The 23142-nt window shown below is 47.0% G+C and overlaps 1 protein-coding gene and 1 long non-coding RNA gene across 2 annotated transcripts in view; both read left to right on the top strand.

Moving 5' to 3' along the window:
* LOC101723860 (cas scaffolding protein family member 4-like) overlaps positions 1–23142 on the top strand; it is a 66225-nt gene that overhangs the window by 7383 nt on the left and 35700 nt on the right. The gene's annotated exons all lie outside the window — the stretch shown is intronic.
* Positions 1041–22739, top strand: LOC147824613 (uncharacterized). The gene is made up of 2 exons (XR_015441937.1): positions 1041–12065; positions 13804–22739. It is a non-coding gene; the product is annotated as an uncharacterized LOC147824613 (long non-coding RNA).

The following is a 23142-nucleotide window of genomic DNA, read 5'->3' as shown; positions in this document are numbered from 1 at the left end:
CCAAGTGACCAGCATCTCACACGCCTTCACTCACGAAGCAGGCAGCCTTCCCGGTGTCCGCAACAAGTGTTTGCAAACAAGGGGAGATGGGCAGGAAAGGGCAGCAAAGCTTCCCCGAAACTCCCTGCCCGGTGCTGCACCTCTGGCCCCACGGACAGACGGGTCGTCACGGTCCCAGTTTCTGGGTCCCAGACTCACTCTGCCAGGACCACATGAGTGGACCCTGGCGCCCCCCGCCTGCCCGGCACAGCCCTGCAGTGGCCCCTCCTTGGCCAGGCTCCTGAGGGCAGAGCCGCCCTGACACGTCTGCCACTTCTCCCGTCAGCCACACACCCAGAGCTCCGTCCCGGGTCCCTGAAGGACTGTCCCGAGCTCTCCCCATCCCCTCTGGTCATGCATTTCGTTGCTCAGGCCATCTCCGGCATCCTCAGGAGATGGACTTTTTTAAAGTGGACGTGGGTCTCCAATCAATTTTGGAGAAATCACCAAGCCTCTTTCTTCCTTCTACACATTGGTGACAGCAACATACCTAGTTGCTGGCTTGTTTTTACAGCACTGGGGCTTGAACCCAGGGCCTTCTCACTGAGCTACATCCCCAGCCCTTTTACTACATGTGTATGTGACAGAATCTTGCTAAGTTGCCCAGCCTGGGTTCCAATTTGTGATCCTCCTGCCTCAGCCTCCCAGAGTGCTGGGATGACAGGGGCTGGCCACCAAGCCTGGCTTCATACTTGTATTTTAGTGGAACCTGAGTTCCAGTGTAAGACGAAATAACCAAAACCCGGCAGGCGGGGGATTATTAAAAACTCCTTTCGCAGGTGCTACTGGGGCGGTGTCCCCGGGCATCTCCGGGGCCCCTTTGGTTCTGGAACACAAAGCGCCTACATCTGACTCTGCTTTGCCGTTTACGACACCAGGTGCTGGGACGTTTTGTGCTTCCTCGACGACTTCTGTCCAGTGGAAATGGCTGCTCCCGAGGCTCCAGTTTCATTGCTGGAGGGGCTGTGACCAGCCCTGTGTCTCACTGCGAGCTTCTTGGTTAGACACCTCTCCTGGTGAGGACAGAAACCCCTGGCCCTCCGGCGTTTGGGGGTGGGCTTTGCCTTATCCCTGATCCCACCTGATAGTGAATGTGTAGAATAAACTCTTTGGCACGTTTTGACGCTATCTGTGTGTACAAGTCTTGGCTTGAACTTTCAATAAATTATACTATAGCTATATTCAATAAATTATAGCTAGTCAAACCCTAGGGCTGGCTGCTCTTTGAGCCCTGGAAATTCAGAGACAAACGGATCCTGCAGGGTCGTCCCCAGGGAGGCGACCACCCCGGCCAGGAGCACTGCCCACTGGGGGATACGGGGCCTCCTGGGCTCGGGCCCAGGGACAGCCTCTGGCCCAGCACCCTGAACAAGGTGGACCCGGCCACAGGAAGACACCAGGCCATTGGGAAAGCTGGTACCGAGGCCCCACGGCTCCCCTGCCCTAATTATCCCTCTGTTAGCACTGGGGCCGCTGCCGGAGGGGAGAGCGCATCAGACCCAGCCCAGGGCCAAGATCAGGCAGGGCCAAAGGAAAGGCTTACTAAAGCCAGCTTCCACCATTTCTGTCATGGTGATTTGGCCGTGGGACCCCTCAGCATGAATACATTTTAATTGACTCATAAAAATTATAAAATGGGCCAGAGATTTAGCTCAGTGGTGCTGCCACCTGCCTCGGAAGCACAAGGTCCTGAGTTCGATCCCTGGTACCAAAAAAAATTATATATATATATAGTACATATTTATGGGGAGTTATGTGATGTTTAAATACATGTATAGGGCTGAGGACTTAGCTCAGTGGCATTGTGCCTGCCTCACAAACACAAGGTCCTGAGTTCAATCCCCGGTACCGCTAAATAAATAAATAAATAAATAAATACATGTATATATTGTGTAATGTTCGGGTCTGGGCACACCTTTTTTTGCAATTTTATTTTATTTTATTTTATTTTTTGGTACTGGGGATCGAAGTCAGGACCTTGTGCTTGTGAGGCAGGCAGTGGAACCACTGAGCTAAATCCCTGGCCCTTCAATTTTAATTTTTTGTCGGTACATGTGCTGTACATAATGATTACACTCCCTGCTACATCCCCTCTGGGAGTTGGAGCATGCAGAGAACAGCTTAATTCTTTTTCCATCCCCTTCTTCTCCCTCCCTTCCCCACTTCCTCCATCTCCAAATCTATCTCACTACTGTTATCTATCTTTTATTTTGCTCTTTATTTATATTTTGGGTTTCCCATATAAGACATACCATGTGATATTGAAGCTTGTGTGTCTGATTTATTTCACTTAACATTATGGCATCCACTTTCCTACAAATAACTCAAATTTATCTTTCTTTATGGCAGTATAGTACTCCATTGTGTACAAATGCCACATTTTCTTTATCCATTCCTCTGTTGATGGACATGTAGTCTGCTTTCAAAATTTAGCTACTATGAATTCTGTTGCTATAAATATGGATATGCATACATCACTGTAATATGATGTTTTTAACTTTTGGGGAAGATACCTGGAAGAGGAATAGCTGGGTCTAATGGAATTTCTACTTTGAGTTTTGATTTTGTTTTTGTTTCGTTTTGTTTTTGGTACTGGGGATCAAACTTGGTCTTTGCGCTTGTGCAGCAGGCAGTGAAACCACTGAGCTAAATCCCCATCCCTCTATTTTTAGTTTTTGAGGAAGCTCCATACAGATTTCTGTTGCAGTTGTTCTAGTTTACATTCTTTCCCACAAACAATGTTTTGTTTTGTTTCCCCAGTACTAAGAATTGAACTCAGGACCTTGCGCTTCCCAGGCCCTGTTTTTTTGTTTTTGAGACAGGGTCTGGCTATGTAGTTCAGGCTGGCTTTGAACTCACTATGTAGCTGAGGCTGGCCTCCAACTCACAGCAATTGTCCCGCCTCAGCCTCCCGAGAGCTGGGATTACAGGTGTGCACCACCATGCCTGGCTCCCACCAGCAGTGTGGAAGGGCTTTCTCCACTGCAGCCTCACTAGCATTTGGTATTATTCTTGATGCTTGGCCACTCTTTCTCAAGTAAGATAAAACCTCAGTGTTGCTTTAATTTGCATTTCTCCAGTGACCAGCCGTGCTGAACATTTTTCATGGCTGTTTGTACTTCTCCTGAGAAGTGTCCATTTCAGTGTCCATTTTTTGATCGGGTCCTTTATTTTGGGCATCTTTTTTGAGTCCTTTATGTATTCTAGATATGAGTCCTCTGTCTGAGGAATAGCTAACAAAAATGTTTTCCATTCTGTTTATTTGCTTGTTTGTTTGTTTGTTTTTGGTGCCAGGAGTCAAACCCAGGGCCTCGAGCTCACCAGGCAGGTGTTGTGCCGCTGAGCAACATTCTCAGCCCTGTTCTGCGGGCTGTCTCTTCACTCTGTTGGTGGTTTTCTTTGCTGTGCAGAAGCCTTTAAATTTAATATCATCCCATTTGTTATTGTTGATGTTATTTCTTGGACAATTGGGATTGTGTTCAGAAAGTCCTTGCCTACACCTATGTCTTTAAGACTTTCACCTGTTTTTTTCCAGCATATTTATTGTTTCTATTTTAGTATTTAGAACTTTGAGTTGTTTTAATTTTAGCTGAGCACATGGTGAGAGGAGTGGGTCTAGATTCAATCTTCTGCCCGTGACTATCCAGTTTCCCCAGCATCATCTGTTAAAGAGGCTGTCTTTCCTCCACTGTGTTCAGATGACTGAATGCGCCTGCGGTTGTTTCTGCATCCTCTAATCTGCCCCACTGATCCAAGTGTCTGTTTGTGCCAGGAGCAGGCTGATTTTATCACTGTAGCTTTGTACTATAACTTGAAAGTTGGGATTGTGATGCCGCCTGCAAACATTTCTATCTCTTCAAATATTTATTATTCCTAGCCAGGCGTGGTGTCACATCCCTATAATCCCAGCACTCAGGAGGCTGAGGCAGGATTGGCCATAAGTTTGAGGCCACTCTGGGCTACATAGTGAGTTCAAGGCCAGCCTGGACTACATACCAAGATCCTGTCTCAAAAACATATTATTTCTTACCTGGTCTGGTGGTGTCCGTAATCCCAGTGACTTAGGAGTTGAGGCAGGAGGATCTCAAGTTTGAGGTCAGCCCAGACATCTTAGCAAGTCTCTGTCTCAAAATAAAAATAGAGGGCCGAGGATTTAGCTTAGTGGTTCCACCACCTGCCTCGCAAGCGCAAGGACCCGAGTTCGATCCCCAGTACCAAAAATAAATAAATAAATAAAAATAGAAAGAGCTGGGCTTCAAGTGGGAGAGCATACCTGTTTGAGCCACAGTACCACACTATTGTACATACATATACATATGTATGTATATATTATAGAGTAAATTCTTGGATTGCAAGTAACTTGTTCTGCAAGATGAGCAAAGAATTCTAATAATTTTTTTTGGTACAGGGGATCGAACTCAGGTCCTTGTGCTTGTGCAGCAGGCAGCGAAACCACTAAGCTAAATCCTCGGCCCAAAATGTGAACTTTTGAGGGGAGGGCACAGTTAGCACACTGAACAAATTCTAGCATTGAGAATATATAAAGCATTTACAACAACAACAAAATCATAGTAATGAAAAAATAATAATAAATTCTAAAGCCAGGCTTGGTGGTTCATGTCTGTAATCCCAGCACTCAGGAGGCTGGTGACTTCATGGAGGGTGATGAGTTCAAGGCCAGCCTGGGCTGCATAGTGAGATCCTTTGTCAAAAATCTAAACCAAGCCAGGCGTGGGGCCCCTCCCCTAGTCCAGTGTTTGGGAGGCTGAAGCAGGAAGATTGCTGTGAGTTTGAGGCTAGCCCATACTACGTACAGGGAGGGGACCAGTGTTTGGAGACAGCTTGTTCAGGGTCTGCATCCAACATTTGCACGGGTCGTGGATTTGCCAGGCCCAGTGCCCCTGAAGAGCCTTGTCCCAGGCTGGCTGCCTTGGCCATCAACACAAAGAGCAGCGCAGAAACAAGCAGCCTGGAAGAGCCGGGTTGTAGAATGGCCCCAGAACAGAAGAGTGTGGCTAGGTAGCCAGTGTTTGGGGAGGACCGGGACTGGCCATAGCCCGCTAGCTTTGCAGGCAGATTTCAGGGCCGTCAGCACATTTCCTAATGCAATGAAAGAAAGTGGAACGTGGAGTCCCCTGTGGCATGGAAATGTGTCTAGAAGAGAAAGGGCAGGCTGGGGATTTAGCTCAGTGGTTTCACCTCCTGCTGTGCAAGTGCAAGGACCTGAGTTTGATCCCCAGCACAAAAAAAAAAAAAGAAGAAGAAAGGGCATGTCTAGAATAGGCCTTAGATGATTTTTATTGGTGGTGGTTGTTGTTGTTTTGTGTGTTTTGTTTTTTGCTTTGTTTTTGGTTTTGTGTTTTTGAGACAGGGTCTCACTATGTAGTTCAGGCTGGCCTTGAACATACTATGTAGCTCTGGCAGGCCTAGAACTCATGGTGATCCTCCTGCCTCAGCCTCCCAAGTGCTGGGATTATAAGCAAGTGCCAACACACCCGGTTTGGGCCCTAGATCTTGAAACCATCATGAGGATGTTCTCTGGCAGCTGTGGATGCCAGACAGATGAAGTTTTACCACATGAGATAGCATCACAAATCTTCTGGGAAGTGTTGGGATCCTTCCATTCCACAGGGAACTGGAGACAAACATTCCCACTCATGATGCAGCCTGCCAGACGTCCCGCTTTCCAGTGGCCCTGGTGAGAGCCACGCCTGCCGGGTCACTGAAATTATCACCGCCTGTTCCAGTCATGCTGTGGCAGCTCCTCCCTTCCTTGGGGGATCCTGGCCCGATTGCTAGAATGTTCCTCAGCCATCCAACTCAGAGGCATCGGTTTGATCATGGAGAGTGCGACTCTCCAGCTTGATGGGGGACCCCAGACTGCACCCCGGGGCTGCTGAAGAATCTTTTTTTTTTTTTTTTTTCTACTGGGGATCAAACTTGGGTCTTTGCGCTTACAAGGCAGGCAGTGAAATCACTGAGCTAAATCCCCGGCCCTGAAGAATCTTTTCAAGTGAACATCTCAAGTCTGGAAGCCCCGCTGCATCTTTGTACCCTCAGGTGCCATTGTTAAGGGGGAAAAGTGACGTCATCACCTGGCAAACGCAAGGTCCCAAGTTCGATCCCCTAGTACCAGAAAAAAAAAAAAAGGGGAAAGAAAAAAAAAGAAATGGAGGATGTTTAATTTAAAAATAAAGATGAGCCACCTAAAAATTTTACTTCACCCTCTTGACAAGTTAAAAAATGAAAGTTACAATATAACTTTAAAAGCATGAAAAGGATTGTTGTATTTCACTAAGTGGAGGCAGGGCAATCCCTGTTATTCTTTGCTCATATTACATACTATTGGATTGTTCGTTATTATGTTGCTCTTGAAATTTGCTCCGACCCTTTTTCTTGTACAAAGTAACACACAGTAGCAAGTTCTGGGTCGTCCTGGTAAATCTGAGTCAGTTGTCAGAGTTGCATAGTGGACAGAGTGCTAAATGGAATAATCCAAAGGAAGGTTTCTAAAACACATTCTAGCTAAAGAATTCAACTATAACAAAAACAGATTTATATAAGGCTTAGTAATTTTGAAAACTAGTGGGATTTTTCTTCAGTAATTAAACTTTAAAAACTAAAAGATATTTTTCCTTTTGCTATTAGAAGGAAATATCTAAATCAAAATGTGATTCTTTGGTGGGAAGTTGATCATTTCAATCTTGTTTTTTGACTAATTTGTAAGCCTGATATATATCAAGCTATATAACAGTTCTTCTTTAAAAAATAGAGAACAAATTTTATTTTTTCATTTAAAAATAAATTTTATTTTGTTCTTTCCCCCCCTCAAGGCTCCTCCCCTCCCTATGTACAAAAGCTTTGTTTCCATTTTTTCCTTCTATTTTCATGTTTTTTCTTATCCCTTCCTTCCTTTCCCCCTCCCTCCTCCCTTGTTCCCCTTCCCATTTGAACACTTTCTTCCTATTTCCCAACATCCATTATACATTTCAGTCCTTATTTCCACTTTTATTTTCTCACACCAGAGAAACTGGTACTTAAACAGGTGTATCCGAATTATTTTACTTAAGCATATAGTCTCAAGGTCCATCCATTTAGCTGTAAATATCTGAAGCTCATCCTTCTTTGTGGCAGAGTAGTACTCCATTGCATAAAAACCCCACATTTTCTTTATCCAGTCTCCAGTTGATGGGCAATTGGACTGTTTCCAAGTTTTAGGTATTACAAACTGTGCCGCTATAAACGTGGGTGAACATATATTACTATGGCATGATTCTTTTTAATTCTTTTGGGAAGATACCCAGCAGAGGAATAGCTAGGCCAAATGGGACTTCCAATCCTAGTTGTTTGAGGTATCTCCATACTGATTTCCACAGTGGTTGCACCAGTCTGCACTCCCAGCAACTATGAAGAAGGATTCCTTTCTCCCCACACCCCCACCAGCATTTGTTATTGGTTGATTTCTTGATAACAGTCATTCTTTCTGGACTGAGGTAGAATCTCAGCATTGTCTTAATTTGCATTTCTTGAATGAACAGTGATGTTGTGCCGCAGACCCCTGTAGTCAGGTTCCAGTAACCACCTGCCCAGTACACGACACAGGCATGAGAGAAAAACACACTAAGAGACAGAACTAGGAGAGAAAGCGGGGTGCTGGGACGACCAATGCCGGTGTGACCCACAAAGGCGCTGGCCAGTCCCAGGCACTGACTTATTGGCAGTCAACTGGGGTAAAGGCGATGTGTGGTTTCTATGGAAATTAATGTAAACAAGGCTCAGAAAGACAAGACAAAGCATTCTCAATTAGGAACAGAATACACAAAATATGTGATTGTAATTGGAACATTGTCCTTCTAGTCTGAAGGTTTTCATTGTGGGACCAGAATTTGGGTGTGAGTTACCTTGACCTCAGCACATAGGCTTCGGCCAGACTCACTTCTATAAACAAGCCAGTTGTGGGTTAACTCTTCACAGCCTGCTTTGGGCATAACCAATATTACAGTCCTCTGCAATGTTGAGCATTTTTTCATATATTTATTTGCCATTTCTACTTCTTCATCTGAGAAGTGTCTATTCATTTCAGATGTCCATTTTTGGACTGGGTCTTTAAATTGGGGGGGTGATTTTTTTGAGTTCTTTATATATTCTAGATAGTAGACCTTTGATGAATAACTAGTAAAAATGTTTTCCCATGCTGTAGGTTCTCTTCACTCTGTTGGTTACTTGCTGTGCAGAAGCTTTTTTTTTTTGGTCCCGGGCATCGGACTTGGGACCTGGTAGGTGGCAGAACCACTGAGCTAAATCCCCAGCCCACAAAAGCTTTTTAATAAGATGAGGTCCCAGTTGTTGACTTTGTAGTCATTCCCATGCAGTCTGGGTTTTGTTCATGAAATCTGTGGCTACTCCTATATTCTCAAGCGTTCTGCCTATTCTCTCTTCCATTTGGTGTTTCTGTTTTAATATTTAGATCTTTGACCCATTCTGATTTTAGGTATGTGGTGAAAGAAATGGGTCTAGTCTCAGTCTTTGGCATGCAGAAAGCCAGTTTTTCCAGCACCATTTATTGAACAGGCTATCTTTCTTCTAGTGAAGATGTTTGGCCCCTTTGTCAAAGATAAGGTGGCTGAGTGTGTCTGAAGTCGTTTCTACATCTTCTAATCTGTCCCACTGATCCTCAGGTCTGTTCTTTTGTCATTACCATGCTGCTTTTATCACAGTAGCTTTGTAGTGTAATTTCAGGTCAGGGATTGTGATACCCCTAGCACCTAGCGTGGTGTTTGGAGATCCTGAGGTGAGCACCAGAGCCTGCAGCACCTCCAGGAGCAGTGCAGCCAAAAACACACACACACAGTGAAAGATATATATGCATGTATAGACATCTTTGCATGAAGTCTGTCAGGTTATATTCAGAATTTCTTTTTCTTTTTTCTTTTCGGTACCAGGAATCGAACTCAAGACCTTGCACTTGCCAGGCAGGTGCAGTGCCACTGAGCTAAATCCCTGACCCTATATTCAGAATTTCTATTAAGGATTTTTTTTAATGGAAAAGTAATATAAGTAAAATGTTTATATGATTTGATTAAAATGTTATGTGTCATTGAATGTGTAAAATATGGCAGTCAAATATTCAATAGAATAGTTAGTTGGCTGTTACTACACCTTAAAAATGGACCTTACACAGTCACCTGTGTTTGTTACTCTCAAAAATAACATGCAACTGATAGCTTTTTACAGCCACCGTTTTACTACTTTTTAGCCAAAATGAGGTTTGTTCTTAGCATTCAGAAATGGGAACTTTCAAGTATTTTGTAGAAGAGCCAAATTACAGAATGAAGGATGACGAGTGGATTTGCTGGCATTCCATACTAACATACAATGTTTATTCTTTCTTTAAAATAAATAACTAAAAGAACATGAAAGAAAGTCTCCGGGGTAGTTTGCTGTTAATACACACATATATTGTATAAAAAAGATATATTTTGGTTCTCTTAAAACCCTTGCTGACTTTTCTACAGTGATCATTTTTTAAACTTGATTTGATAAAAATGTTAATTGGGGGGAATAAAAACAAAACAATCACAGGCTGGGTGGCTGCAACTACAGAAATTTCTTTCCCACAGTTCTGGAAGTCCCAAGTCACAGTCGGGCACAGTGATGGTGAACCTTTCAGAGCTTTCCATGATGCAAACAGCTGCCCACCGCTGGCAGGGGGTCAGTTCAGGGCCGCCTTCCTGGTCTGCAGCTGTCTGCAGGTATCTCCCTCTGACCCCCACCCACATGTGCTCACCTGACATGCACAAGGCCCTGGGCTCCATCCCCAGCACCGCACAATGGCTCATAGCCTTGTGATGTCATCGTTATTATTTCCCTGGGGTTTTTTTTTCTTTCTTCTGGGAATCGAACTCAGGTCCTCGTGATTGACAGGCAGCTGTAGCTGCATCCAGGCTGTTTTCCCTTTTAAAGACAAACAAGTTAAGGCTCAGCAGTGTGTTGTTTGAGCCTGAAGCCAAACTGCAGCACTGGGACTGGAGCCCGCGTTGGGGCCCCAGGTCCGGCCTGGTCACTTGCTCCAGACACTGAGGGTGTGGGTGGGGCCACAGGAAGCTTCCTGGGGGAACCGCTGGTGCCTGAGCAGAGCCTGAGCTGGGCAGGGGAAGCAGGTGGTGCCGGAAGAAGGGAGGGAGGGGGACTGTGGGGCCACACAGGTGAGGTCCACAGGGCCAGGCCCAGCTCCTCGGCCCCAAGGAGACCATTTGCAGCTTAGCTGCAGCTGGAGCCATGCATCAAGGTCACTCACTCTGCCAGGTTAAAGCCCCAGAAAGAGCAAGGCATGGGCTCAGGATCCATGAGCTCCTGGCTGCAAAGTGGGTTTTTTCCCAAAAGGATGCTCACCAGGGCTCTGCAGGTGGCTGGAGAACTCAGCCCCGAGCTGCCAAGTGGATTCTCCCATCGTGCAGACGAGGAAAGAGCAAAGCGTCCTCAAGGGGGCTGCTACCAGCGAGTGCCTGCCTTCCCGGGCTTCTTACTGCCCAGGACACAGTGGTGCCCACACTCGCTCCATAGTTGGGCGGAAATCGTAAATATTGTAGGCTTCGTGCCTCTATTGCTACACTCCGTCTTGGCTATGGCAGGCATTATTATTGGATGTTATATGTTTTTCTGGGGCTGCCTTGAAGACCATACGGGTTACGAAGACGCAATATGCTGCCTGCCTCTTCGTAGAAGTTTGCTAACCCTGCCATAGACCACGGACAACTTTCAAATCCTCACACCCCTTTCTTCTGGCTGTTTCATTTGCCTTCCACTAACGTCTACTGCTCGACTCCCTGACAAATGATCCCCAAACAGTTTGCCAAAGGAGACAGCTTCTGAGTGGGCAGTGGACAGTCCATCCCTGGAGTGCTGTCTTACCTCTCCTGGCTGGGTCCTAGCGGGTAGGCTGGACAGGCAGGACAAGGGGCATCTTCTAAGTTCTCTGTCCTGGCTAGATGGCTTGCAACTTTGCACACTGATAAATTAGGCCACCTCCTGAGGAATCCTGTTGGCTTTGTCCTGACACGATCCTGGTCGGCCCCTTCTGTTCCCTCTAAACCAGGTCCCAACCCCACGCAGCTGTTTTTCAGCTGTTTGCAACAAGCTTCTAGAAATCTCTTGGGCCTTAATTACAGTTTACAGTGGGCCTTACAGGAACAAAGAATTTCTGGCTCGCCTGAGGCCATTGTAGACCCACCTGGGTGGGGGTCTTCTATTCTGTCAGGGGAGGAGGACACAACCCAAGAGCTAGAACTAGTTTTTCTAGTTCCCAGGCACTGTGCAGGTTCTTCTCTGGGTTTCTTTTTCTGTGGATTTGTAAATAACATGGGATTCTTTGTCACCAAAGAGTCATAGGAGGCCAAAGGTAAGTCACTGTTTGGAAAGTGTTGCCTCATAGCCTGCTCACCTTTTCTTTTCTTTTTTCTTTTCCTTTCCTTTCTTCTTTTCTTCTTTCTTTCTCTCTTTCTTTCTCTTTCTCTCTTCCTCTCTTTCTCTATTTCTCTTCTTCCTTCCTTCCTTTCTTTCTTTCTCTTTTTTCTTTCTTTCCTTCTCCTTCCCTCCTTCCTTTCTTCCTTTCTTGTAAAAGAGGAATTGAAAGTCTTGGCTCCCATAACCTTAGACTTCTGCTGAGTGTCCCTGGTGGCACGGTCACCTTTTCTCCTCCAGCCCAGAAAGCTGCCTCTATACAGTGGTGGAAGTTTCAAGCCGAGCTGAACCCCTTCGTTTATCTCATCATACACGCCAGATGCAAATGTCACCTCCCCATCACTTTCAGGCAAACTGATGAAGCCAGAGAGAAATAAGGGTACTCACTGTTTTCAGATTTACAGGTGTGTGTGTGATATTGTTGGAGCCCACAGCCAAATCCCACTAGCAACACAAAGATGGGTGTATTCAGCTCGGTGGAGCAAGACCCCAAGGAGAACCCTCTAGGAGTCTGGAGAGCAGAAAGAGGGAGTTTGAGTTGGTGCCACAATCCTAGGAGGAATGAGGTAAACAGGAAGCTGTTCTGAACTGGACACAGTTGGGAAGCTGGACACGGGCCAGTAGTCCAAGCCGCTTGGGAGACTGGGCCGGTGGGTCACTGGAGCCCAGGAGTTCGAGGACAGCCTGGGCAACATAGTGAGATCCAGTCTTAGAGCAAAACAAATGGGCCAGGTGTAATGGTCCATGCCTGTAATCAAAGCACTCTACAAAACGGAGCCAGGAGGATTGTGCGTTCAAGGCCAGCCTGGGTTTCTTGGTGACTTAGTGCACCGAGCAGCATAGACAGCAAGACACAGCTTCTCCCAGGTGTAACAAGGGGCCGCTGAGGGACCGTGCAGGAAACAGGCATGGAGAGGTGCACAGAGGACATGCCGTCTGCAAGTAATGATAATCTAACTTCATCCTTTCCTTCACATATCCCTTTATTTCCTTTTATTCCTTTTATTTCTTTCTCTTGCCTGACTGATCTAACATTTCAAGAGCTATATTGAACCTGGGTGGTGATAGAAGGTATCTTGTCTTGTTCCAGATTTCAGGGGAAACTTCAACTTCTCCCCATGTAGTATGATGCTGGCCCTCAGTTTGTCACAGATGGCTTTTATCAGGTTGAGACAAAGACCTTTGATACCTATTTTCTTCAGGGTTTTTATCATGAATGGGTGTTGGGTTCTGTCAAATGCTTTTTCTGCATCTATTGAGGTGATCACGTGATTTTTGTCCTTGCTTCTATTTGTGTGGTGTTACATTTACATAGTGCATTTATTTATTTCCATATATTGAATTATCCCCGCATCCCTAGAATGAATCCTACTGGTACTTGACTGTGACGTACAATCTTTTTGCTGCATTCTGTCTGCTACTATCTTATTGAGGGTTTTTGCATCAATGTTCATTAAAGAAGTTGCCCTGCAGTTCTCTTTTTGGGTTGGGTTCTTCCCTGGTTTTGGAGTCAGGGTAATGCTAGTGTCCAGGAATGACTTTGGGAGTACTGCCTACTTTTCAATTTCATTACAAAGTTTGAAGTTAGCCGGGGATTTAGCTCAGTGGTTTTGCCGCCTGCTGCGCAAGCGCAAGGACCCGAGTTCGATCCCCGGTACCAAAAAGAAAAAAAAAGTTTGAAGAGTGTTGGTGTCAGATCTTCTCTAAGGTTTTCATACAATTACAAGAATCAACTATAGTGAATCCATCAGGACCTGGGCTCTTCTTAGTTGGTAGTTTTTAAAAATTACTTCTTCAATTTTATTGTGTCATGTTGGATTATTTGGGATTTTTATACTTTCTTGGTTCACCTTTGGTAGTTCATATGTATCTAGGAATTTATCCATTTCTTCTGAATTGTTCATTTTATTAGAGTGTAGTAACACCTTGGTTTGTGAGAATAATTTGTTCCACTCATAATCCAAAGCACTTGTATGTTAAAGCAGTGAGGGAGACAGAGACAGAGAGAGAGAGAAACAGAGACAGAGAGCAGACCCAGTTGTGATCCTGGGACATTCAGTGTGATGTACTACTTGTATTGCAAGACACTGCTTGTTTATCAAATTAAAATTTCTTGGAAATGTTTGCTCATCTTGCAGAACACTGCAACACAAGTAACACTGAGTTACATGCAAATGAAGGTTTGTACAGTTCCTCAAAGTAGTTCCCAATGATCTGGATTTTAGCATAATCAGTTGTGATTTTCCCTTTTTCATTTCTAATTGCAAGCTGATTGTTTGTTTGTTTGTTTGTTTGTTTTTCCAGTACCAGGAAATGAATTCAGGACCTTGCACCTGCCAGGCAGGCGTGGTGCCACTGAGCTACATCCTCAGGCCAGAGCTGAGGTGAGTCATACATTGGCACCCTCACCCTGAGCCTGTGGCCTGCTGGTACCAGCATCCAGCGGGGTCTGACAGCCTTCACTGTCCACCCACCTGAGCAGGGATGTGTCCTGAGTTGGATGCTGCCTCAAAGCTGTAGATCCTGGAAGAAAATTATACATTCAAAATCACAGAGAAATGTCTTTCTTTCTTTCTTTTTTTGGTACTGGGGATTGAACTTGGGACTTTGTGCTTGGGAGACAGGTGCCAGACCACTGGGCTAAATCCCTGGCTCTTTTCTCTTTTTCTTTCTTTCTTTCTTTCTTTCTTTCTTTCTTTCTTTCTTTCTTTCTTTCTTTCTTTCTTTCTTTCTTTCTTTCTTTCCTTCCTTTTGTGAGTGCATGTGTTGTTTTGTTTTTCTTGTTTCTTTTTTCTTTCCTCTTTCTTCTCTGCCAATTTATTGGAGTTTGGTGAATTTTCCTTTGTCCTTTCTGCTTGCTTCCTTTTCCTTATTTCTCTTTTTCCTGTTTTTTCCTCTTCTCTTTTTAAATTTTTCTCCCTTTAATTCTTTACACTCTTATTTTTACTCCCTATATATTTTCTTTTTCTCTGTTCTTTTCTTTTATCTCCTATTTCTCATCAGTGTTTGCTGTTACGTTACCTAATCCCATAAATGCTCTTCTACTCCCAGATAGGATCCTGTGTCCCACCTCTCTCTCCTCCTTCTCATATCATACAGTCTGCCCCAAAAAATGTATACAGGAGGGAAAGAAAAGCTCCTATAAATATTTTATTTTATTTATTTATTTTTGGTATCAGGGGTTGAACTCGGGTCCTTGCACTTGCACAGCAGGTGGTGAAACCACTGAGCTAAATCCCCGGCCCTCCTATAAATATTTTAAACTAAATTTATTGAAATATCGTGAGACTAATACAAGCTACCTTTGGCCTCTACATTTTTAAGAGGTCTCAAACTGTGACCATGAGCTTCTTGACATTAGTACGGTGAACCATGGAAGTGTGTACACATTTTTCTTGGCAGACTTTGTAGTTGGAAGTTTAAAATTTTTGCTCTCGGGGGGTCAGGGATTTATCTCAGTGGTGCTGCTGCCTGCCTTGAAGTGCAAGGTCCCAAGTAGCCATAAAGCTTTATTATAGGGAAATCTTTGTTAAATCTTTAGATAGTTACCTCTATAAAATAGGGTTGAATTCTTTTCCACCATTAGTAGACACATAGCTGTCACATTCATTACGTATTAGCTGTAGGTCAGTACCACGGTTGTCTTAATAGTTACACGGTAATTGAATTTCTCCTCTAGGGTGTAGGTGGTATGTAATCTGTTCTTATGGCTGGTCAATATCCAATGATACTACTGAGGTTGATTCATTTCACATCACCAAGGCTGCATAACTGTTGCTATGAATGGTTGTTTCCGTAAGCCAACATCCAGATTTCTTTTGTGACATTAATAATACCAGTGTACATTCCCAGAAAGCTCAGTGTTGGGCCGATTGAGCTGCACCCTCCCCTCCCAAATTAACTGAGATGGTTGGATCTTGGGGCTGAGGCAGAGGACTGTACTTAGTGGTGCCTAAAGCACAGCATTCAAAGTGATTAAAGAGATCTCTATGCTAGCAGCAAAATCTTTACACTGTAAGGGTCCACGAACCTCAACACAAAACAAAACAAGCAAACAAAAAACAGAAACACAGGCCGGGGACGTAGCTCAGCGGTGCAGCACCTGCCTGGCAGTGGAAGGCCCTGAGTTTGATTCCCGGTATAAAAAAAGAGAGAGAGAGAGAAGACAAGGCAACAAAATACTTCCCAAAACTCCCAACTACCCAGAAGCCAGTCTAGAAGGCTTGGCCGGGGAGAAAAGCAGAAGCCACTTGCCTGAATTACTTGAAAGAGTAACAGAGGAGGTTAGAAAACAGATCAAAGAGATTCTCAGTGGAATCACAGAAATTATAACTAAACAGGTAATGGAAGCAATTACCAAAAGGATCTAGCAGCTTTCAGAAGATACACACACACACACACACACACACACACACACACACACGAACTGGATGTGCTAAACAGAACATGAAAGACCAGGTTAGCAAAGAAATAGAATCCATGAAAAGGTTGCAATTCCAGAAGATTAACAATTATGGTGAAAGTTTGGGCAGCAGAAGGGACTAGAGTGAGGACCGACTTTCAGAACTAGAGTTAGTGATGTCTTCAAACCCCAACTCCTCAGACATCTTAAAAGCAACAGTAGAACATGAAAATCAGGCTGCAGGCTTAGGGCGAAGGTGCCAATGTTCGACTCAAATCCAGAGCAGCTCGGGCTGGGCCCGGCCTCTGGTTGCGGGGTCGGGACCTGTGTCCCTCACCTCGAACCCTCAGGGTCTCTTCCAGCCTGACTGCGCTCCCCACCACCACTGTCTCCCACCTGGTCACTGTGGAAACAGCACTGTGAAGCCATGTGCAGCTGCCTGTGTTCCTGGTTCAAACAATCAGCTTTGGTCCCGGGGATGTAGCTCAGTGGTGCCAAACCTGTCTGGCAAGTGCAAGGTCCTGAGTTTGATTCCCAGAACCAAAAACAAACAAACAAACCATGAAATGGCGTCCAGACGTCCCTGGAATGGCGTCTGACCAAGAACTCTCTCCAGGTAGATGGCAGGCACTTGGCTTGAGTCACTCTCCAGCTGTCAAAGGAATCAGGTGAGAGCAGAATCCCATGCTCTGCCTGCACTTCACAGCGCCCACCAGTCATTTCTGGCGCCAGGTTTCTCCCCACGCCCTCAGGGGTCCTCAGCTTTCACTTTGTCTCTGTAGATTTTATCTTCTTTTCCTAAAAGCCCTGAACTGGGCGCTGGGGAGAAAATGCACCTGGCCTCTTCCCTTCTCTGCCTTGTGTTCTGTCTCTTCAATTTCTCTATAGGTTTTTATTTATTTATTCATTTATTATTTGGTTTTTTTGAGACAAGTTCTTGCTCTGTAGTTCAGGCTGGCCTTGAACTCACTATGTAGTCCAGGCTGGCCTCAAACTCATGGCGATCCTCCTGCCTCAGCCTCCCGAGTGCTGGGATTACTGTCAGATCCTTTCTGGTTCCTAGGGATACATTTCTCTGTTGTGTTTTTTTTTTCTTCCTTAAGTTGTTATTTTCCAGGGGCTGGATTCTGAATCTCGGAAAGGCAATTATGTGGTTGCTCACTACTCTGCCATTTTTCCAAGAGTCCTATGTGGTACTTTTATGACATAATCTTAGAAGTCACAAAGCTTGTTAACTGGACTCTATTGATGAGGAGGTCACAAAGGTCTTCCCTGGTTCAGTGAAGCTGGAAGTTGGGGGAGAACACCTTATCCCTTAATGTAGAATGACAAGTTTTTGGAGAGCATCCCAGGAAGGAGCCACTCTTGGGACAAACTTTGGAAAATATCATCTGTCACAGTAGTTTGTTTAACAAGTCCCCTAGAAGTGGAAACCTTGTGTTTTCCTTCTTAACTACAAACCATACACAAAAAATACCCTTCCACACACATCCTTTCCTTAGGGTTATAGATGAATATCAATTTGGGAAGCATTTTAATCTAGACAATGAATATTGCCCAAAATCTTGGGAAAAGAGAATCAGCCAATTCTGAAATCAGTGGATGTTTAGAACCTTGGAAGAAACATATTCTGGCAGCTGGCAGGATTCTTCATTATAAAGGGAAGGTTCTTTGAGATAAAAAGTACTGGTTCCAAATTGTGAGGCCAGCCCGGGGAGGCTATGTAAAAATCACAATTGTTGATGGAAAATATAGGTTCTCACCTGAGAATCTGATCCTGTTCACTTGACCTGGGAACCTCTGTTTTTAACAAGCAGAGGGGTAACTCTTATCTGCAACCAGGATGGGGGTCATCAGTGTGCTAACTGTGAAAGCATCTTCTCCTCACTTCTTAGTGTCTCTCAAAATCAGATCTCCTGTGCCAATTTGAAGGATTCTGGTTGGCTTGTCTTGGGTCACATGTCCAAATCCTCAGCCAATCACTGTGGTTAATGAAATAAGACACAATGATTGGCCAAATCTGGGTCCTGTGTCCTTCTCCACACACAGACGGTATACTGTAATTGACAGCTATGCTGAATCACATCATGGAGTCAGGGAGGAGTATTTCCCAAAGAAAGTAGCAGGGCCCTTGCAGGTCTGTGGTTCCAGGAATGCCTGACTCCTCCTTAATGTCCACCCAAGGGGCCAGGGATTTAGCTCAGTGGTTCCACCTCCTGCCTTGCAAGCAGAAGGACCTGAGTTTGATCCCCAGTACCCCCCAAAAAACCCCCCCAAAAATCCCCTTAATGTCCACCCCCCACAGAGCAAATTACAAGTCTGCTTCCTTAGCATTATTGGGACTTCCGGCAGAACTTGAATGCAAACTGCTGATGTACAGAGCTTTTGCTTAGAGATAAAGATGGAGGGAGAGCAAAGCCTTTCATCTCTTGCTAATTCCTCATCACTCTTTGCCTCATCACTGGGGGTGAGATCATGCCACAAGATTTGCGAACAAGGATTCAAAACCTGACAGGGAACTGCTGGAGTCGGGTTTGTTTTGGAAGGGGAGTGGGTCAAATCCAAGACCTCTCAAATGCCAGGCAAGTGTGCGACCATTGAGCTGTATGTCTAGCCCAGGGAGCTATCATTTTGAGAGACAGTGGCTCTGTCTATTAGCAGCAGGGCCTACTCCACATTTTGAAATCTGACCCACTAGCAGCAGTAAGTTTTCTGCCTGGTAGGAGCAGGGAAAGAAACTAAAGTTTAAAACCCCAGGAAAGGGGTCTATGGGTTCAGCTTAGGTCACATGGAGGGGAAAACCAGGAAAAACCCAAAACGAAACCTTCCAACATGCCCACCTGCCTAGAAAATCCTGTGAGCATAGATGGCTCTTCCCAACTCCTTCTTCCTCAATCAAGGTCCACTTCACCTACCCTTCCGAAAAGGGATTAAAGCCTTCATTTTAATATAAGAAAAATATTCTTTTAATGGGTTTTGCAGTGTTGACTAGATAAAGAGCTGGAAGCACATATTGCAACGAAAACTAAAGCTGAAAGTTCTAGAAAAATCTATGGGTAAGGGAAAGAAGGGCTAGGGATGGCGATCTACTTGGAATAGGCAGGATTTTTCTTGAAGCTTTGTCTTCTTAGAAAGCATGTTATTCTTATTTAGATTGTATGCTTATTTGGCTTAGCTTGTGTCTTAGTCTATTTTCTGTTGCTATAACAAAATACCGACAGCCAGGGCATTTATAAAGGAGAGAAGTTTCTTTGGCTTGTGGTTCTGGAGGAATCTGGTATCTGGTGTGGGCCTTGGTGTCACATGGGAACAGAGTCGTGCGCTTGCTCCAGGCCCCTCTCCCTGCTCTTAGCAACGCTACAGGATGTGGTGGCCGAGGCCTGTAACCCCAGCTACTCAGGAAGCTGAGGCAGAACCATCAAAAGAATGAGCTTAGCCTGGGCAACTTAACGAGACCACCTCAAAATACAATTTTACAGAAAGGCTGGGATGTGACTCTGGCTAGCATGTTTGCTTGGTGTGTGCAGTGCCCTGGGTTCCATGCTCAGTACTGCCGAAAAGAAAAGTCTCGGCTGCCAGCGTAGGGGCCCCACCCTCCTGGCCTCAGGTAACCCTGATACCTCCATTAACAGACACACTTGAGGATTAAGTTTCCAACACACAAACATGGGGGACACTTTCAACCCATACCAGCTCCATTTGGGGTGCCGGTGGACATGAGGCAGCGAGGAACTAACTTCCCAGTCTAACAGCACGGACACAACAGAGCGCTTGCACTGCTTCCTGTGACCTTCGAAAGCCTGCACTCATAGTAATGCGATGGGGTAGGAGACGGCAGCACCAGGCTGATGCAACCCTCCCGAGATCCCACGAGTGGCCTGTGGCAGGCAGGGCTGCCAGCCCAGCCTCCGGCAGGGAGAGGCTCACACCCAGCCACCACCCTCCTCCGGGTCTGGGGTGCAGCCCGTGGGCTGGACAGGCATGGATGTCCGCCTTCCCGGAGCTGGGCTTTCTTGGCCTGCACCCCAGTGTGGTGCTGGCATTGCTGGGAGCATTTCAAGCATCTGACCGAGGAAGGTCGTGGTGGTCAGAGCAGCTCAGGGCCTCCGTGGACGCTGCTCAGGACCTGCTGTGGCTGTGTCTCCAGACTGTCCCCGGGCGAGGCCTGTGTGCTGCAGTCTGGCTGTGTGAGCGTGGGCGGGATGGGACACGTCCCTCCCCACCTGTGGCCTTAGCATCGAGGGGTCCTCCCTTGCTCCTCTTCCTTTCCTCCCGCCTCCCTTTCTTCTTTAAATGCCCAGTGTACTGGTCCCTTTTTTGGGGTAACCGAGTAAGCAAGGCAGGCCGCGTGCTTGAGGCTGACGGTGGGCAGGACCCAGGGGGCACTGAGGCCCTTTGTCAGATGGCTGAACAGCTCCCTCTTCCTCCAGCCGGCAGGGCTCCCCCTGGCTACCTCTGCAGGGAACAGGGCTGAGGGCTGCCAGGCTGAGGGCAGGGGAGCTCGGCAGGCCGTGGGCCGTGGGCCGTGGGCTGGGTCTCATCCCAGGGCCAAACCGAGCCGCCTTCAGATGTGGGAGACGAGCTGCGACTCAGAGAGAAATGTGGTCCTGATGCCAGTGCCCGGCGAGGTGGTCGCCCCAGGGACAGACACGGCCCTGGCAGATGACAGGGAATCGCCCCGCACACCTGCTCGCGCCGCTCCCCCCCTCCACTCGTCCGTTCCCCGCCCTCTCCGGCCGGAAGTGTCTGCTCCCTGGGTCCCAAACAGCATCTGCGTGCAGGCTCCTCCCCTCCTCTGACCCCAGCTGCCTTTCCGCACCACGGGCCCCTGGCCACCCTGAGGCCAGGTCCGTGCGCACTGTCGCCCCACGGTTCCGTCGCCTGCTGGGATCTCCCCAGTGCACCGCACCGGGCCGCCCCTTGTCCCAGCCCGGGGTGCGCTCCAGCCGGCAGCCCTCCTGTGGGGCCCCCGGGCCCCTGTGCCTCGGCCTGGGGCCGTGTGTCCCCGCCCCTGGCCCGGGCCACTCTCCTCCTCGCGCCTGCTGGCTCCTCCTGGTCCCTGCCTCACCTTAATGTCACTTCCTCCAGGGAGCCTTCGTGGTTCATCCTCAAAACAAATGGGACCAGACTGAGCCATCGGCTTCTTGCTCCCTGGATGACAAAATGTCCTTTTAGCTGGTCTTCTTTGATGTAAAGATAGCACATAAACATAAATAATTACCAGAAAATGAAATGAAAGGAGAAATTCATAAAACAGGTACTGTGTTCTCTAAAAACATACTTCACTGGGCTTAATGGGGACTGAGTCACCACCCCGCCCCATGGGTGGGCAGTTATTCCAATGACAGATTACGGAAGTAATTTCTGCCTCTCCTAACACCAAGCTGGGCATATGTTACACACCTGTACTTCCAGTTACATGGGAGGCTGAGGCAGGAGGATCACAAACTCAAGGCTGACTTGGGAAACTGTCTCAAAATAAAAATTCACACACACATGCAAAATAGAATGTAGAAAGGCTGGCGATGTAGCTTCAGTGCTCCCTGGGTTTGATCCCCAGTACCAGGGAGAAGAAGCAGCTCACTATCTCTTGGAACTGTAAGCCCATCCCAAGGTGATTTTATTTTGTTTCGCCGCTGCTTTTCGGGGGTGGGGGCTTGGAGACCCTGGAAGAGCTGGACGGTGATGACAGCCTGTTGAGCTGCCTTGGCCAACTGTGAATTGTGTCCCAAGAGTCTGGCAGACGGTCGGGACTGCACTTGGAGTGCACAGCATGCAAGTGAAACCCCTGCAAGCCCAGCTTCCAGGTCTCCTGCTGCTGCCCTCCAGTGCATTTTGTTTGTTGGTTGGTACTAGGGATTGAACCTAGCTCTTATCTGTGGTAAGCACATTCCCTTCCACTGAGCCACATCCGGCCCGACTGGTGCTGAACTTCCTTTGCACGGAGAGCCCAGCTGGCCTCCCTCTGTCCCACTCCCGGCCCAGGAGGGTCCCTGCAGCACCAAGAGATCCACTGGGACAGCAATCACTGCTCAGCTGGAACAGGCAGCCCCAAGATAAAAAGGCTGGCATGATGGCTCATTCCTGTAATACCAGCACTTGGGAGGCTGAGGCAGGAGGGTTGTGAGTTCAAGGCCAGCCTGGGCTACATAGCAAGACCCTGTCTCAAAACAAACAAAGAAACAAACAAGCAAACAAACAAAAGCATTGGAGGAGAAGAGGCCAGGACCAGTGACCTGGCCTGGTCAGTTTTATTCTATTCTTTCTTTCTTCCTTCTTTTCTCCCTTTCTCCCTCCCCTCCTCCTTCCTTTTTTCCTTCCCTTTCTTCTTTCTTTCCCTTCCTTCTTTCATTAGCATTGCAAATCTCTACGAAGTCGGGGTCCAGCCAGGAGAGAGAAGGTAGGAAGTAAGATACTGGCCTTATTATCAACCCTCCTTTGTGACACTGAGTGGACCCCCACCCGCAAAGGCAAGGCCCGCCCGCAGACACTAGAGTCGGTTCGCCATCTAGTGGCCACATGCTGGAACGGCAAGGTCCCCAGCTTGAGCTCCAAGGGAAGCAGGATTTGGGCCCTAGGGGGTCCTTCCCCAGAGCCCCAAGTCTAAAGAGCCGAGTTCAAGCCTGGCCAGGTAATCGAAGATGATTCAGGTTCCTCGTCTGAATCATGGGGACACCAACACTCATTCCGAAGGATGAAGACCCGAGGAGAAATGACGCAGAGCTTGTCAGTGTTCCCGGAGCTCCTTGTGTGTAGCTTGTGGGTATTATTTTTCCGACTGGGAGATGGTGTATTGTTCATCAGTTGCCCTAAAACAAGAACGCAAGATGTCCTAATAGCTGGACGTGTCTAGCCTGGGAAGGAGTTGGTCCAGCATGAAGTCTAAGCTTCCTACTTATGTTGGGGGTGCTGGGGATCAAACCCAGGGCGCTTCCTGCATTCAAGGCCAGCGCTCTACCCTTGAGCTACACGCACAGCCCCTGCCCTTGTTCTGGAGAGGAAGAAACACTGTGGAGCGAGGAGACGGCAGGAGCAGGACTTCTCTGGGGTCTGCTGTAGAATGCAGGGCTTGGGACCCCTGTGTTCAGCTCAGAGCTTCGGGCTCAACTGCGGCCAGGATCGCAGGGGGCGTGGAGGTGGCAGGTCCCCGGGTACCCGAGGGGACTCAGGAATGAGGTCAGTGAGGCACAAGTCACAGCCCCTCCACAAGTTCCTCCTTCCTGCTGATGATGCAGAGGTCC

The sequence above is a fragment of the Heterocephalus glaber genome, unplaced genomic scaffold (genome assembly GCF_053883595.1).
Source record: "Heterocephalus glaber isolate CG9 unplaced genomic scaffold, H.glaber_assembly_v1.0 deba00001532, whole genome shotgun sequence".
In the NCBI taxonomy this organism is placed as follows: Eukaryota; Metazoa; Chordata; class Mammalia; order Rodentia; family Bathyergidae; genus Heterocephalus; species Heterocephalus glaber.
This window is presented reverse-complemented; position numbering and strand designations above follow the sequence as displayed.